This window comes from Pleurodeles waltl, chromosome 6, assembly GCF_031143425.1.
Source record: "Pleurodeles waltl isolate 20211129_DDA chromosome 6, aPleWal1.hap1.20221129, whole genome shotgun sequence".
Classification (NCBI taxonomy): Eukaryota; Metazoa; Chordata; class Amphibia; order Caudata; family Salamandridae; genus Pleurodeles; species Pleurodeles waltl.
In genome coordinates, this window is record NC_090445.1 from 1,712,684,826 (window position 1) to 1,712,703,440 (window position 18,615).

General features: G+C 47.2%; 1 protein-coding gene across 1 annotated transcript in view; it reads left to right on the plus strand.

Moving 5' to 3' along the window:
* LOC138301431 (saoe class I histocompatibility antigen, A alpha chain-like) overlaps positions 1–18,070 on the plus strand; it is a 290,409-nt gene extending 272,339 nt beyond the window's left edge. Inside the window, exon 8 of the mRNA XM_069241923.1 lies at positions 14,263–18,070. The gene's annotated coding sequence lies outside the window, so the exon portion shown is untranslated. The remainder of the gene's footprint in view (positions 1–14,262) is intronic.
* The last annotated feature ends 545 nt before the right edge of the window (positions 18,071–18,615 follow it).

The following is an 18,615-nucleotide window of genomic DNA, read 5'->3' on the forward strand; positions in this document are numbered from 1 at the left end:
AGTTTGTTTAATTCACTCTGCACTTCCCCTCTTTTATTTACTGGAACACTTCTTACCTTGCTACAAACAGGCATAGAACCTTGATACATTTTTATTTTGTGCCTATAACCCTTTAAACAACCCAATCCAGTTTTGAATACATTAGGGAATTCAGAACGCAAAGCTTGTTGTAAGTCTAAATATTTCTGTTGTACCACTGCATTGACAGGAAGTGTTTCTTTCAATACGATAGGATTATCAGAAGTGGGATCCAACATAACTCCTAAGTCCCTTTGATGCCACCAACTGATAATACTATGGCCCTTCTTTGAACATATATTTTGCCAGAGGTATATCGGTTCTTATATTCAATTAAGCCTCTGAAATATCCATGTAATGGTATAAGTTCACCTCCGTAGGCGCATGGTCTAATGTCAGGTTTGAGCAACACAACAGTGTCTTTCAAGTGAAGATTGAAGAAATCATTAGATATAATAGTAATCTTGGCACCAGAATCAAGAGAACTCTGGTTCTCTTGACTTCGATCGGAATAAAATCAAAGTGGCTGTAGGAGGCTGGACTGGCTTGTAGTGAGTACCAAGGGGTACTTGCACCTTGCACCAGGCCCAGTTATCCATTATTAGTGTATAGGGTGTCTAGCATCATAGGCTGATAGATAATGGTAGCTTAGCAGAGCAGTTTAGGCTGAACTAGGAGACGAGTGAAGCTCCTACAGTACCACTTAGTGTCATATGCACAATATCATAAGAAAACACAATACACAGTTATACTAAAAATAAAGGTACTTTATTTTTATGACAATATGCCAAAGTATCTTAGAGTGTACCCTCAGTGAGAGGATAGGAAATATACACAAGATATATGTACACAATACCAAAATATGCAGTAATAGTATTAGAAAACAGTGCAAACAATGTATAGTTACAATAGGATGCAATGGGGACACATAGGGATAGGGGCAACACAAACCATATACTCCAAAAGTGGAATGCGAACCACGAATGGACCCCAAACCTATGTGACCTTGTAGAGGGTCGCTGGGAATATTAGAAAATAGTAAGGGTTAGAAAAATAGCCCACCCCAAGACCCTGAAAAGTGAGTGCAAAGTGCACTAAAGTTCCCCAAAGGACATAGAAGTCGTGATAGGGGAATTCTGCAGGAAAGACACAAACCAACAATGCAACAACAATGGATTTCCAGTCAAGGGTACCCGTGGAACAAGGGGACCAAGTCCAAAAGTCACAAGCAAGTCGGAGATGGGCAGATGCCCAGGAAATGCCAGCTGTGGGTGCAAAGAAGCTGCTACTGGACAGTAGAAGCTGAGGTTTCTGCAGGAACGACAAGGGCTAGAGACTTCCCCTTTGGAGGATAGATCCCCCACGCCGTGGGGAGTCGTGCAGAAGTGTTTTCCTGCCGAAAGACCACCAACAAGCCTTGCTAGCTGCAAATCATGCGGTAAGGGTTTTTGGATGCTGCTGTGGCCCAGGAGGGACCAGGATGTCGCCAATTGCGTCTGGGGACAGAGGGGGCGTCGAGCAAGACAAGAAGCCCTCTCAGCAGCAGGCAGCACCCGCAGAAGTGCCAGAAACAGGCACTACGAGGATGCGTGAAACAGTGCTCACCCGAAGTCGCACAAAGGAGTCCCACGTCGCCGGAGGACAACTTAGGAGGTCGTGCAATGCAGGTTAGAGTGCTGTGGACCCAGGCTTGGCTGTGCACAAAGGATTTCCACCGGAAGTGCACGGAGGCCGGAGTAGCTGCAAAAGTCGCGGTTCCCAGCAATGCACTCTGGCGTGGGGAGACAAGGACTTACCTCCACCAAACTTGGACTGAAGAATCACTGGACTGTGGGAGTCACTTGGACAGAGTTGCTGGATTCAAGGGACCTCGCTCGTCGTGCTGAGAGGAGACCCAGGGGACCGGTGATGCAGTTCTTTGGTGCCTGCGGTTGCAGGGGGACGATTCCGTCGACCCACTGGAGATTTCTTCGGAGCTTCTAGTGCAGAGAGGAGGCAGACTACCCCCACAGCATGCACCACCAGGAAAACAGTTGAGAAGGCGGCAGGATCAGCGTTACAGAGTTGCAGTAGTCGTCTTTGCTACTTTATTGCAGTTTTGCAGGCTTCCAGCGCGGTCAGCAGTCGATTCCTTGGCAGAAGGTGAAGAGAGAGATGCAGAGGAACTCGGATGAGCTCTTGCATTTGTTATCTAAGGAATCCCCAGAGACAGAGACCCTAAATAGCCAGAAAAGAGGGTTTGGCTACCTAGGAGAGAGGATAGGCTAGCAACACCTGAAGGAGCCTATTAGAAGGAGTCTCTGATGTCACCTGGTGGCACTGGCCACTCAGAGCAGTCCAGTGTGCCAGCAGCACCTCTGTTTCCAAGATGGCAGAGGTCTGGAGCACACTGGAGGAGCTCTGGGCACCTCCCAGGGGAGGTGCAGGTCAGGGGAGTGGTCACTCCCCTTTCCTTTGTCCAGTTTCGCGCCAGAGCAGGGCTAAGGGGTCCCTGAACCGGTGTAGACTGGCTTATGCAGAAATGGGCACATCTGTGCCCATGAAAGCATTTCCAGAGGCTGGGGGAGGCTACTCCTCCCCTGCCTTCACACCATTTTCCAAAGGGAGAGGGTGTAACACCCTCTCTCAGAGGAAGTCCTTTGTTCTGCCATCCTGGGCCAGGCCTGGCTGGACCCCAGGAGGGCAGAAGCCTGTCTGAGGGGTTGGCAGCAGCAGCAGCTGCAGTGAAACCCCGGGAAAGGCAGTTTGGCAGTACCAGGGTCTGTGCTACAGACCACTGGGATCATGGGATTGTGCCAACTATGCCAGAATGGCATAGAGGGGGCAATTCCATGATCATAGACATTTTACATGGCCATATTCGGAGTTACCATTGTGAAGCTACATATTTGTAGTGACCTATAGGTAGTGCACGTGTGTAATGGTGTCCCCGCACTCACAAAGTCCGGGGAATTGGCCCTGAACAATGTGGGGGCACCTTGGCTAGTGGCAGGGTGCCCACACACTAAGTAACTTTGCACCTAGCCTTTACCAGGTAAAGGTTAGACATATAGGTGACTTATAAGTTACTTAAGTGCAGTGTAAAATGGCTGTGAAATAACGTGGACGTTATTTCACTCAGGCTGCAGTGGCAGGCCTGTGTAAGAATTGTCAGAGCTCCCTATGAGTGGCAAAAGGAAATGCTGCAGCCCATAGGGATCTCCTGGAACCCCAATACCCTGGGTACCTCAGTACCATATACTAGGGAATTATAAGGGTGTTCCAGTATGCCAATGTGAATTGGTGAAATTGGTCACTAGCCTGTTAGTGACAATTTAGAAAGTAAAGAGAGAGCATAGCCACTGAGGTTCTGGTTAGCAGGCCTCAGTGAGACAGTTAGGCACCACACAGGGAACACATACATATAGGCCACAAACATATGAGCACTGGGGTCCTGACTAGCAGGGTCCCAGTGACACATAACAAACATACTGAAAACATCGGGTTTTCACTATGAGCACTGGGCCCTGGCTAGCAGGATCCCAGTGAGACAGTGAAACCACCCTGACATACACTCACAAACAGGCCAAAAGTGGGGGTAACAAGGCTAGAAAGAGGCTACTTTCTCACAGTGGCCAATACAATTATCAGTTCCTACTTGTAAGACAATTTGTCCACAATCAAAATCCGTAGGGTACACAACCTCACTTTCTTTAGTATTAACCTCAAAGCCAGATTGTTTGGATTTTCTTAGCTTGCAAACTGAAGAGAAGTGACCTCTTTTCTTACCAAATGAACATACTGCATTCAGAGCGGGACAGCATTTATCATTTGCAAAATGACCCAATTTGTCACATCTGAAACATCTATTATCTCTAGTGGACCCCTTGATATCCTTTTGTTTAAAACCCAAAGAGCTACCAGTGCTTTTGGCAACCACACACTCTTGAGTGGACGTATCATTCTTGATCGCATCAACACATTTCAAAGAATGCTCAATTTTCTTAGCAATGGCAAGCACTTCCTCAAGAGGAGGTTCATCTCTGAACCATAACTCCTCACATACTTTTTCGATTTGACAACCTAACATGAATTAATCTCTGATTCTTTCATCAGTTAATATCCCAAATGTACAGGATGATGCAAGACATCTGAGATCCGTTACGTAATTCTCAATACATTTACCTTCTCTTTGTAATCTTTTCCCAAAGTAAGGATGTCATAGAACAGAGAAAAAAAAACAACACACAATAAAACGTAATTATCTAACAAGATTAAAGAAAAGCACATCAGCAAAGTACATGAAACCGTAGTTCAAACGTTGTATAAACCAGTAAGAGAATTGTGTACATCAGCGATGTGCCAGTAGTTCAAAAGTTGTAAAAAACAGTAAGAAAGCTGTGCACATCATAAATCCATATTCCATAAATATCGGAGTTTGCCACGTAGAAAATCGCTCGCCAAGTTGTTATGGCAACAGCTGAAACAAAACGCTGAGCAAAGGATCGGGCGTGCGAGAGGAAATGGTTTCCAGGGAAACCAACAGGCGTCAGGAAGTGGCTGTTAGTGAGGCTGGCACGCATCAGAAGACGGTTGCCTAGGTGATAATCCTCGCGCCTGAAGCAAACCAAAGCAAGGAACCAATCGTACAAAAAAAAACTTAATGAGACCACAGACATCGCTGAATACTTTAAAGAAAAGTCATACCGGGCTCAAGCCGGTCCTGACGCACTTGAAAAGCCGCACGCATCCAGGAAAGCCAAACCTTTGAGAATGAAGGTGCCTCCAAACAGCGTCTCGACGAACGCAGTGAATTACAACTATGTTGAGCCTTGAAAGAATCCCACCCTCGTCGCCAGTGAAACAAAGTACACTTCGTCCACAAGAAGTGTGGTAACTTGGTTTATTTAGATCTGGAGATACAAGGCTCAACCATGAACAGGGCAGAGGAATTATACTCCGCGCTGTCTCTCTCGACTCGCCCCAGGCATGTTCTACTCCTACCATTCCACGCTGATGTCATCCGTGACCTCCGAATGGAATACCACACAGTACTCAGGACTGTAAATTTCACACTTTGCTTCAGAGGTCCCCTCAACAGAATCCCACTGGGTCTCCGTTGCTCCAGGCGCTCTCCTCTCCACAGACTCCTCTAGTCTCTACAGGCTGAAAGATGTTGGTGCTTAAGGCTGCACTGCAGCTTAATTCTCCTAGGCGATGTCCCCTCACGCAGCATGGAGACAAGCAGACCTTGGTTCCCATTTCTGGTCACAAAAGGCAGACGTCTTGCTAAGCTTCTCCACGTCCAAGTACAGTCACAGTAGACGGCTTGACCTTTGAAAGTTTTGGAGACTTGGCCTGATTACAAGGCTGGTGGTCCAAAGACTGTCAGCCTTGCAGTGGCTGTCAGACCACTGCGGTTGTGGGGTCCGACCGCCACCTTACAAGAATGATGGGCAGACCTGCCAACCTACCACCATCCCTGCCAGGATCTCAGATCCCCAAGGTCTGATGGTGGTGCATGTTGTAATCAGCAGGGCGGCGCTGAACTCGGCGGCGCCCTGCTGATTACAATCTTTTTCTCTGCCAGCCATTTCATGGCGGTTCAACTACCATGAAAAGGCTGTCAGAGAACAAGTTCAGGAGGCCTCTGATGTGCAGTTAGTGCGCCTTTCGAGGGTGCTGGTGCCCCCTGAGTGCGGCAGCATTGCTGTTGGCTCTATTATGAACCGCCGACAATGCTGCTGCACCTTTCCCACTGGGCTTACCAGAGGAAACCTTGGTTTCCACCAGTCAGCTCAGTGGGACAGTTGTAAGGAGGCCGGCGGGTATGTTGCCAGCACAGCGGCGACCACCCTGTTGGGAGTTTGGCGCACGGGTGTTTCCTTCCACCAAACTCCTAATCATCCCCGAAATCTCCATTTGTTACAGTCTATTTCCAAACACAGATGCCATTTGGTGTCTTTCTGTTTCAAATACGTGTGGTGAGTGGTACTTTCTTTGAAGTACCTACTACTCTCTCCTGCCCTTTATCCTGGACGCAGACTGTCACAGGAGGAACAACCCCAGCCTTGATAGCCCCCAAGCATAAGCTCTGGGAGTGCCTGAAGGATCACACCTGGATGTCAGCCTCACTGTTATATATTACCAACAAAGGGTTGGTTACAAAGGCCCTAGTCCTGCTCTTTATGATTCCCGGTCTATACATTGTTACCCTTATCAGTTCCATCCTCTGCCTGAGATGTGCCCATGCCCCACTGACCAGTGGTCTTTCCTGGAATCAAGAGTCCTCTTGAAGTGCACTGGAGAAATACATTTCTCCAGTGTGAGCCCCACTCAGCTCTCAAGAGTGTGGCAATCCATAAATCTGTACGGGATGGTTCCCCACCTCCACATGCCTCCCCAAGGACCTGAGCTTTTAACGTGGAACCCACAGGCATCCATGTATTTGTACTACTCGTAGGCAGACATGCATCAAAGCACACACAAGCAAACACATGTACGATGCACAGCACTGAATGCTAGTATGATGCGGGCCAAGGGTGGGTTAAGAATACAGCAGCGTAATTTTACATGAGTAGGCTGGGAGGCCCCCATCCCAGTAATGCAGGTAAAACTGCCTGTTTACAATACTGATCCTCAGTATAAAGCACAGTGTGCTGCCATCACCCTGCTCATGCAGCTTAACTCTGGGTAAAGACTGTAGCAACTTACTACTATGAGGGTGGTGCTTTGGCTTCCCTCCTGGTTTAACAAGACAATCATTCATGATGTAGGCTTTCTATGGTGAACACACATGATCCGTGTTCGCCCATGACCAAAATCAGTGTCAAGAACCCTAGATATCGTTGCAGCTGGGGCGTTCAGGGTAGGGGTACATTTCCATCACCAACTACAAGACATTCTCATCCTAACAGTTCGGCAATACATCACACCTGAAAACTTATCAGAGTAAGTACACTCTCTTTCTGATGTATGCTACGTTGGAGGAGGCCCCTCGAAATGTGTCGCAATTAGGACTGGGATGGGAAGGAGAGAAGTTTAGAAATCTCTGGAAAATTGTAATGCATACCACTGAGAAAAGAATATGCAAACTACATGGGTAGAGTGATTCAGGGATTAGAGGCATTGGTACAGTTCTGAAGCACTCGCCCACTTTCAGCTGTGGGCAGAATGATGTCCACATGTAATACAAAATACTATGGGCCTGATTACAACTTTGGAGGAGGTGTTAATCCGTCCCAAAAGTGACGGCAAAGTGACGGATATTCTACCAGCCATATTACGAGTCCATTATATCCTATGGAACTCGTAATATGGCTGGTGGTATATCCGTCACTTTACCATCACTTTTGGGACGGATTAACACCTCCTCCAAAGTTGTAATCAGGCCCTATGTGCCTGACATGCATATTTAAAGAACTGGACAATCTAATGATCTTTCTGGTATGGCTGTGGACTGGATTGGAGTGTTGTTTAATCCACTAAACCTCACCCAAGATGTTTGGACGCACGGGTGCTTTGTAGAGCCTGAATGGCATTACAGTAGTGCTTTCCAAACTTTTTGGAACCATGAAACACTTTTTAGGATGACAAACGTCTGCAACCCACCTATCTTTAATGGCCATGAGATGGGCGATTCTTTTCTTGTAACTAAAGCATCGTGTGCTCACACAGTCATTTACAGTCAGCACCTTTTCCATTGAAAAGGCCACTAAATGTGTACACACCTAGAGATTTACTAATAAAACTATATTGTACACAAATAGCAATGTGTGGAAATCGGGTTTCAGTGAATATGTATCCTTTAAGCATCACAATGTAAAGTGTCTTGATTTGTTTGGATCCTATTAAAATCTTTGTTTCCATCACACTTCAGAATTACAAAAACGTGCTTCGGTTTTGCTTTCTTAACTGCTGAATAAGTACAGTTCATGTTCAGGTGTTTACATTTTGTTGTGTGTTAAATAATTAAATCCTACAGCCTTTCCTTCCACACTCCCTCTACCCCAGCAAGATTGTAACGTAATTCACGTTACTTTCTCTGACTGCAAAATGAGAGGAGTTTGTAAACTCCGATTGGCATGTTACAAAATAAGCCACAATTTGTCAGAAGTTATAGCTTGACAGTTGACCTCTGTCATAGCAAATGTGACAAGATAAATACAGAATTTAAAGGCATCTTTGTTCATTGGTTGGACTTTGACCCCCCAAAAATCAGCTGGTGATCCACAGTTTGGGAAACACTGCAATACCGGATACTCATAATGTCCACATCTTATGTTGAAAGCAGTCTTCCACTCACACACCTCTTGGGTCCAAACGACAAGGTTCAACTTTGAAAAAACTCCTGTAACGTTGATTTTATCTGGTGCAAATGACATCCATGGTAGTGAATGTCTATTCTTCAGAATTATATCTCCTGTGTTCCTATACCAAATACAACAAAGGAGATTGCCATCTGGTTTCAGTATGAAGAAAACTGAAGCCCTCATGGAGGAGGTTCAATGACTTATGAAGCCTTCTTTTTTAGATTTTCCTCCAGATATTCCTTTAAGACTGCATCCTCCATGAGGGTTAAATATATTAATAATGACCCCCATAATGTCTCAAGTTTAGACCTAAAGTCTCAAGTTTAGAGCTAAAGTCTAGACTCTTGATCTAAGTTTACCTTTGTGCATCAGGCCCTACCTCTCTTGTCGCGTCGGGCAGGATGAAAGCAACCTTCCCACTGTCTGAAAAGAATTGCTGTTTGTGTGGCCAAGAAATGTAACAGGCATTGGGCTACAAAGGCTTGATATTATTGAGGTTCACCTGGAACTTTACACCAAGGTTGAGGGGTGAACTGTGGCCACACAGATTTCAAAGGGACCATCAGGGATGCTGTGGATAGATTGATCCTTACAAGGCTGAGGGAGCTGCAGAAGCACCAATCCCCGGTGAAGCTTTTGCTGCTAATTGGTTGATATTTTTCATGCCTCCCAATTTCTAGATTTTGCTGAATCATACGTATTGCTGTAGATTTAGCCTTTAACAGGTAAATGTTTGTAGGAGGCTGGCCTGGCTTGTAGTGGATACCAAGGGGTACTTACACTCTGTACCAGGTCCAGTTATCCCTTATTAGTGTAGAAGAGGTGTTTCTAGCAGCTTAGGCTGAGAGAAGGTAGCTATAGCAGAGCAGCTTAGGCTGAATTAGGAGACATTCAAAGCTCCTACTATACCACTGGTGTCATATGCACAATATCATAAGAAAACACAATACACAGATATACTAAAAATAAAGGTGCTTTATTTTTATGACAATATGCCAAAAGTATCTCAGTGAGTACCCTCAGTATGAGGATGCCAAATATACACAAGATATATGTACACAATACCAAAAATATGCAGTAATAGCAAAAGGAAGTAATGCAAGCAGTGTAAAGTTACAATAGATTGCAATAGGAGCACATAGGTATAGGGGCAACACAAACCATATACTCCAAAAGTGGAATGCGAACCACGAATGGACCCCAAACCTATGTGAGCTTGTAGAGGGTCACTGGGACTGTAAGAAAACAGTGAGGGTTAGAAAAATAGCCCACCCCAAGACCCTGAAAAGTAGGTGTAAAGTGCACCTATAACCCCCAGAGAGCACAGAAGTCGTGATAGGGGGTTTCTGCAAGGAAGACCAACACCAGCAAAGCAACAACAGTGGATTTCCGGACCTGAATACCTGTGAAACAAGGGGACCAAATCCAAGAGTCGCGACAATGTCGAGAGTGGGCAGATGCCCAGGAAATGCCAGCTGAGGGTGCAAAGAAGCTGCACCGGATGGTAGAAGCTGTCGATTTGGCACGAACGAAGAGGGCTAGAAACTTCCCCTTTGGAGGATGGATGTCCCATGTCGTGACAAAGCTTGCAGAGGTGTTCCCACGCAGAAAGACCGCAAACAAGCCTTGCTAGCTGCAAGGGTCACAGTTAGGGTTTTTGGATGCTGCTGTGGCCCAGGAGGGACCAGGATATCGCCACTTGGATGAGGAGACAGAGGGGGCGCCCAGCAAGTCGGGGAGCCCTCACAGAAGCAGGCAGCACCCGCAGAAGTACTGGAACAGGCACTTGGAAGAGGAGTGAACCAGAGTCCACCCGAAGACACAAAAGGGAGTACCACGACGCCGGAGGACAACTCAGAAGGATGTGCACTACAGGTTAGAGTGTCGGGGACCCAGGCTTGGCTGTGCACATAGGAAATCCTGGAAGAGTGCACAGGAGCCGGAGCAGCTGCAAATCACGCGGTACCCAGCAATGCAGTCTAGCGTGGGGAGGCAAGGACTTTCCTCCACCAAACTTAGACTGAAGAGTCACTGGACTGTGGGAGCCACTTGGACAGAGTTGCTGAGTTCCAGGGACCACGCTCGTCGTGCTGAGAGGGGACCCAGAGGACCGGTGATGCAGTCTTTTGTTGCCTGCGGTTGCAGGCGGAAGATTCCGTCGTCCCATAGGAGATTCCTTCAGAGCTTCTGGTGTAGAAAGGAGGCAGGCTACCCCCAGAGCATGCACCACCAGGAAACAGGCGAGAAAGCCAGCAGGATGAAGCGATACAAGGTTGCAGTAGTCGTCTTTGCTACTTTGTTGCGGTTTTGCAGGCGTCCTGAGCAGTCAGCGGTCGATCCTTTGGAAGAAGGTGAAGAGAGAGATGCAGAGGAACTCTGATGAGCACTTGCATTCGTTATCTGGAGAATTCCCCAAAGCAGAGACCCTAAATAGCCAAAAAAGGAGGTTTGGCTACTTAGGAAGGAGGATAGGCTAGCAACACAGGTAAGAGCCTATCAGAAGGAGTCTCTGACGTCACCTGCTGGCACTGGCCACTCAGAGCAGCCCAGTGTGCCAGCAGCACCTCTGTTTCCAAGATGGCAGAGGTCTGGAGCACACTGGAGGAGCTCTGGGCACCTCCCCTGGGAGGTGCAGGTCAGGGGAGTGGTCACTCCCCTTTCCTTTGTACAGTTTCGCGCCAGAGCAGGGCTGGGGGATCCCTGAACCGGTGTAGGCTGGCTTATGCAGAGATGGGCACCATCTGTGCCCATCAAAGCATTTCCAGAGGCTGGGGGAGGCTACTCCTCCCCAGCCCTGACACCTTTTTCCAAAGGGAGAGGGTGTAACACCCTCTCTCTGAGGAAGTCCTTTGTTCTGCCTTCCTGGGCCAAGCCTGGCTGGACCCCAGGAGGGCAGAAACCTGTCTGAGGGGTTGGCAGCAGCAGCAGCTGCAGTGAAACCCCGGGAAAGGCAGTTTGGCAGTACCCGGGTCTGTGCTAGAGACTCGGGGGATCATGGAATTGCCTCCCCAATTCCATGATCTTAGACATGTTACATGGCCATGTTCGGAGTTACCATTGTGACGCTATACATAGGTAGTGACCTATGTATAGTGCACGTGTGAAATGGTGTCTCTGCAGTCACAAAGTTCAGGGTATTTGCCCTGAACGATGTGGGGGCACCCTGGCTAGTGCCAGGGTGCCCACACACTAAGTAACTTAGCACCCAACCTTCACCAGGTAAAGTTTAGACATATAGGGGACTTATAAGTTACTTAAGTGCTGTGGTAAATGGCTGTGAAATAACGTGGACGTTATTTCAGTCAGGCTGCAGTGGCAGGTCTGTGTAAGAATTGTCAGATCTCCCTATGGGTGGCAAAAGAAATGCTGCAGCCCATAGGGATCTCCTGGAACCCCAATACCCTGGGTACTTCAGTACCATATACTAGGGAATTATAAGGGTGTTCCAGTATGCCAATGTGAATTGGTGAAATTGGTCACTAGCCTGTTAGTGACAATTTAGAAAGCAGAGAGAGCATAACCACTGAGGTTCTGGTTAGCAGAGCCTCAGTGAGACAGTTAGGCATCACACAGGGAACACATACATATAGGCCACAAACATATGAGCACTGGGGCCCTGGCTAGCAGGATCCCAGTGACACATAACAACCACACTTACAATATAGGGTTTTCACTATGAGCACTGGGCCATGGCTAGCAGGATCCCAGTGAGACAGTGAAAACACCCTGACATACACTCACAAACAGGCCAAAAGTGGGGGTAACAAGGCTAGAAAGAGGCTACTTTCTCACAATGGTTGATCTTTTTATTGAGGACATGGCAGAACACAACAAAAAAGAAAGGAGCAAGACACTGTTGTATAACATCACAGTCAATTAAAGCAAGCGTCTTCTCAACCACTAACAGAGCCTCCACCCCCTCCCGCACCTCCATCACATTACCATCAGTGACATTTGATGCAGAGCGATGAGTGTGCATAACTTCAGAACCAGCACCAACGACGGGGGTGCAGGAATTTCACCTACGTTCATTCCACCCCCCCTTACCGTCGTCCATTTCTGAGGACAGCCACGGCCCCATACACCACTTCTTCTACCAGCGTGCACCAATCCATGTCTCCTTCCAGTCCCCCAGTTGTGGTGCTTGCTAACCCCGCACACGTGTGCAATGTTTCTTTTGGCTGCCACCAGCCCTAGAGTCATCCAAGTCTGCTCCATGTGGTTGAGATCTGTTGTGTCCCAGATATTTAGGAGGCACTATTTGCAGAGGCACACATATTTCTCCCATAGAGGTTGTTCATATAGTCAACCACTGATTTATAGTTGAGTTTATTGTTACAGGAGAGGTGAGAGGTTGTGAGGGGAGCTAAAGGAGAAAACAAGGGAGGGAAAGAGGTCTTCTCTTCTGACCTCAGTAGATGGAGCCAGGGTCAGGGGTGGGGTTAACAGCACCAGGAATGGAAGATGCACTCACAACTACTATCCCAGGTTCACGCCTTGAAGGATGGAGGTGATGATAATCAATGCAGCCATTTCCATCAATACAAATCTATAAGTAGGTGAGAGTGATGCACTCAATCACAACTCACCAGTGGATGCTACAGAGAGGTACTGACGAAACCTCTGGAGAACCTGGATACACTCCTGGATTCTGGAGCACCTTGGAAAAGTAACTGTAGACACCAAGTGGAAGATGACAAAACAGAGAAATTATTAAACCTGAAAATGGAATTGAGGGAGAACTCCACAAGTATGACAAGTTGCAAAAGCAGAGTACCAGCTGGAGCCACAACAAACATGCAACGCAGCCATGCAACAGTTCTGTTTTGTGCACTCTTGGCAGTGATGAAGGCCTCCCCTCAAGCCCAGCTCCCTCAGTCCTCCCCGCAGCGAGGGTTGTTCTCAGTCCTCCGAGATGGCTATTCTGCAATCACATCATCTTACCTCTTGTAGAGAAGGCCGCGTAGATCACCTCCAAGCGGCGCAGCTCAGAGATGGATCCATTCCATCGAAGACCCAGGAGGCAGGGAGTCCACAGTGACGTCTGGTGTGGATTGCCAACCACGGTGGGTGCAGGATGATGCAGGACTACGGGGGATGCTCTGCCAGCCAAATCATGTGTGTGTTATCAACCGTCTTACTCGCCACATCACAAAATCTGATATCATTAAGCCAAACCTTGCATGTAATGTGCTAAATTATGTTTAACAAAGACTAAGGCCATGTTCCCTGCACCCCATTAACGCTCCCCTACAGCCACCATGTGTGTGCTGTATTTATAATACGGCGCACCGTGGCACAGTGTAGGGGGGAATTGCATCATTTTTATATTGCCGCTACTCCTGCAGAGTACATAGGGGCCCATTAAAAGTTATGGAGCCCCCCCTTTTAACACCTGTTCTGAGCAGGTGTTAAAAGTGGCGTACAAAATGACGCAGGGAAACCTCTTAGATTTCTTGCGCCATTTTTTCGGCCCACTAACGGGGGAACGCCCTCTTTGCGTACATTATGCCTGGCACAGGCATAACAGCGGAGAGGGTTACAAAATGGTGGAATGCATGCATCGCGCCACTTTGTAAATATGGCGCTAGCATTTTGGTCTCGTGTAACATAAAACTAAAATGACACTAAAGTGGCGCAAGGAGGCACTAAGGGATTATAAATCTGCCCCTAAATATCCCCACAGGGTGTTGTGCTTTGGAAGAGAGAAACTACCTGCTTTTAATTTGTGTTTTGTGCGCTCAGACACTGCATCTGTGAATAGATGGATCTGTTAAAGTTTCTTACTCGCAGCATCCTCTGGGGGCTGGACACCGAGAAGAACTGGAAGACAGTGGTTTTCAGTCATATTCAGCATATTCACTTTTGTCTTGTTATAATCTGTGCCTGGCTGAGAACGGCGCTCTTGCTACAGAAGTGTTTGATCCTCATTCTTTTTCATTTCTTTTTACAGGTCCAAGACCTGGGTTTGGAAACGTCCATCAGCCACCTCGGCAAAGAGAGGACGTCATTAGCTATTGAAGAGGCGTCCATCTCTGGGCTCCAGCAGCCTCCGCCCCTGGCAGAGGGAGGAACTTGTGGCCTGTTTGTTGCTGCTCCAGAATTCAGTCCTCTGTCGCCCCCGTCCGGCTTCCACGGGAACTTCAGTTTTCTTGTTGCTAATGGTGCCCTTGGTTGGTGGATGGGAGACTGCAGTGGAAACTTTTGAGATTCTTTAAGCAGATGAAATTGCATTTCGGATATCTTACCATTTATTTTGATTGATTGTAATTTATCTTTAAAGTACATATTTTTGCTTTTGGTTCGAAGTGTAGATTTTTAAATTCAGATCTTTAGACTCATTAACCTCTGTACCTTATTTAGCAATAAGTTATTTTTTATTCATTTCAAGAAGGCTTGCAGCACTGCCGTGTACCAAAAGATTGTGAGCCCCTCAGTTTACAGACCAGGTCTTAAAATGAGGAACAAGGCATCACTGATCACTCACAGTAATGAGTTATAAACTGAAGCCGGGCACTCAGCAGAGGAGACTGATGAAGAAGTTATTTGTGTGCGCAGCCTGCAGGGTGGACACCTTCAGAGCCCTACATCTGTGTGCAGTGAATAGTTGCAGGATTGTACAGCCATGTGCACGGTGCCCAGATCTTGCCTCTGTGTACAGAGTGGCTAGTATCAGAGCCATGTATGTCTGTGCAGTGTTTGAAGGTGGGATCATGCATCTCTATGTGGACTGTATATTGGCGAGGTGCTCATGCGTATGCTCAGTGGGCAGTGTCAAAGCCTTACATGTATGTGAATAGTGTTGGGGCCCAGGCATCCATATGAAGTGTGGCTAGCATTGGGATCCGTGCATCCATATGAAGTGTGGCTAGCATTGGGATCCGTGCATCCATATGATGTGTGGATAGCGTCGGGATCTGTGCATCCATATGAAGTGTGGATAGCGTCGGGATCCGTGTATCCATATGGAGTGTGGATAGCATCGGGATCCGTGTATCCATATGAAGTGTGGATAGCCTTGGGATCCATGTGTCCATATAAAGTGTGGATAGCGTCGGGATCCGTGCATCCACATGAAGTGTGGATAGCGTTGGGATCCGTGCATCCATATGAAGTGTGGATAGCGTTGGGATCCATGTATCCACATGAGGTGTGAATAGCGTTGGAATCCGTCTATCGATATGAAGTGTGGATAGCGCTGGGATCCGTGCATCCATATGAAGTGTGGATAGCGTCGGGATCCGTGTATCCATATGGAGTGTGGATAGCATCGGGATCCGTGTATCCATATGAAGTGTGGATAGCCTTGGGATCCATGTGTCCATATAAAGTGTGGATAGCGTCGGGATCCGTGCATCCACATGAAGTGTGGATAGCGTTGGGATCCGTGCATCCATATGAAGTGTGGATAGCGTTGGGATCCATGTATCCACATGAGGTGTGAATAGCGTTGGAATCCGTCTATCCATATGAAGTATGGAAAGCGTTGGGATCCGTGCATCCATATGAAGTGTGGATATCATTGGGATCTGTGTATCTGGATGCAGAGTGGATAGTGTTGGGATCCGTGTATCCATATGAAGTGTGGATAGCGTTGGGATCTGTCTATCGATATGAAGTGTGGATAGCGTTGGGATCTGTCTTTCGATATGAAGTGTGGATAGCGTCGGCATCCGTGTATCCATATGGAGTGTGGATAGCGTTGGGATCCGTCCATGCATATAAAGTGTGGATAGCGTTGGGATCCGTCCATGCATATAAAGTGTGGATAGCGTTGGGATCCGTGCATCCATTTGAAGTGTGGATAGCGTCAGGATCCGTGCATCCACATAAAGTGTGGATAGTGTTGGGATCCGTGCATGCATATGGAGTGTGGATAGCGTTGGGATCTGTGCATCCATATGAAGTGTGGATAGCATCGGGATCCGTGCATCCATATGAAGTGTGGATAGCGTTGGGATCCGTGCATCCATATGAAGTGTGGATAGCGTTGGGATCCGTGTATCCATATGAAGTGTGGATAGCATCGGGATCCGTGCATCCATATGAAGTGTGGATAGTGTCGGGATCCGTGCATCCATATGAAGTGTGGATAGCGTTGGGATCCGTGCATCCATATGAAGTGTGAATAGCATTGGGATCCGTGTATCCATATGAAGTGTGGATAGCATCGGGATCCGTGCATCCATATGAAGTGTGGATAGCGTTGGGATCCGTGCATTCACATAAAGTGTGGATAGCGTTGGGATCCGTGTATCCATATGGAGTGTGGATAGCATCGGGATCCGTGTATCCATATGAAGTGTGGATAGCGTCGGGATCCGTGTATCCATATGGAGTGTGGATAGCATCGGGATCCGTGTATCCATATGAAGTGTGGATAGCCTTGGGATCCATGTGTCCATATAAAGTGTGGATAGCGTCGGGATCCGTGCATCCACATGAAGTGTGGATAGCGTTGGGATCCGTGCATCCATATGAAGTGTGGATAGCGTTGGGATCCATGTATCCACATGAGGTGTGAATAGCGTTGGAATCCGTCTATCCATATGAAGTATGGAAAGCGTTGGGATCCGTGCATCTATATGAAGTGTGGATATCATTGGGATCTGTGTATCTGGATGCAGAGTGGATAGTGTTGGGATCCGTGTATCCATATGAAGTGTGGATAGCGTTGGGATCTGTCTATCGATATGAAGTGTGGATAGCGTTGGGATCTGTCTTTCGATATGAAGTGTGGATAGCATCGGCATCCGTGTATCCATATGGAGTGTGGATAGCGTTGGGATCCGTCCATTCATATAAAGTGTGGATAGCGTTGGGATCCGTCCATGCATATAAAGTGTGGATAGCGTTGGGATCCGTGCATCCATTTGAAGTGTGGATAGCGTCAGGATCCGTGCATCCACATAAAGTGTGGATAGTGTTGGGATCCGTGCATGCATATGGAGTGTGGATAGCGTTGGGATCTGTGCATCCATATGAAGTGTGGATAGCATCGGGATCCGTGCATCCATATGAAGTGTGGATAGCGTTGGGATCCGTGCATCCATATGAAGTGTGGATAGCGTTGGGATCCGTGTATCCATATGAAGTGTGGATAGCATCGGGATCCGTGCATCCATATGAAGTGTGGATAGCGTCGGGATCCGTGCATCCATATGAAGTGTGGATAGCGTTGGGATCCGTGCATCCATATGAAGTGTGAATAGCGTTGGGATCCGTGTATCCATATGAAGTGTGGATAGCATCGGGATCCGTGCATCCATATGAAGTGTGGATAGCGTCGGGATCCGTGCATCCATATGAAGTGTGGATAGCGTTGGGATCCGTGCATCCATATGAAGTGTGAATAGCGTTGGGATCCGTGTATCCATATGAAGTGTGGATAGTATTGGGATCCGTGCATCCATATGAAGTGTGGATAGCGTTGGGATCCATGCATCCACATGAGGCGTGAGTGTGGATAGCGTTGGATCCGTGCATCTACATGAAGTGTGGATAGCGTTGGGATCCGTGCATCCACATAAAGTGTGGATAGCGTCAGGATCCGTGCATCCATTTGAAGTGTGGTTAGTCTGGGATCCTTGCATGAATAGATGATATTAAAATATGGGACATTTGTTGATTGCAGCAGATCTGAGCTCCATGTGGGAGACTGAGCACAGGACAGGATCCCCTCGACGTGGGAGTTTCATAATGAATCACTCTCCTTTACCTGTGGGTGCATTTGAGGAAAATAAAGATAACACAGACCCTGTATATTTGTCTACCTTGGTGTGCTTTGCAGTTATTCATCTCAGTCTGTTACATACATCATGAAATCCCCTGGCAGAGTTGGAACTGTCGAAGCCATCTTTTAATTTTAAGGAATAGTCCTTGGTGCTGGAAGAGTCCAAGTGCACAGACCCTGCAAGAGATTTGTGATTATTACCATAGGACGTCAGAATGAAAGGAGCACTGCTAAATATCTCACATATCACTCATGACGTTCTGTGACATCATTGATGATATCACTGCAACACATGAAATGACCTCATTGATGACAACGTGGGCTCCCATGGGACTCAAACCAGCTGATAGAAAAAAAGACTCAGCCAATCAGATCGTTTTATTTTTTGATTTCATGCAACAGCGGGACTCTTGTGAGCCTCTCCTGAACCCAACTATCCACATATACCAAGATTTTATACCTTCATTTCTCAAAAACCACTGAACAGGTTTCCACCAAATCACAAACAACAAATTTTCTGAACCAAGATCTACCTTTCTGTCAAACTTGATGCACTTCAGGGCAACTTTTTTT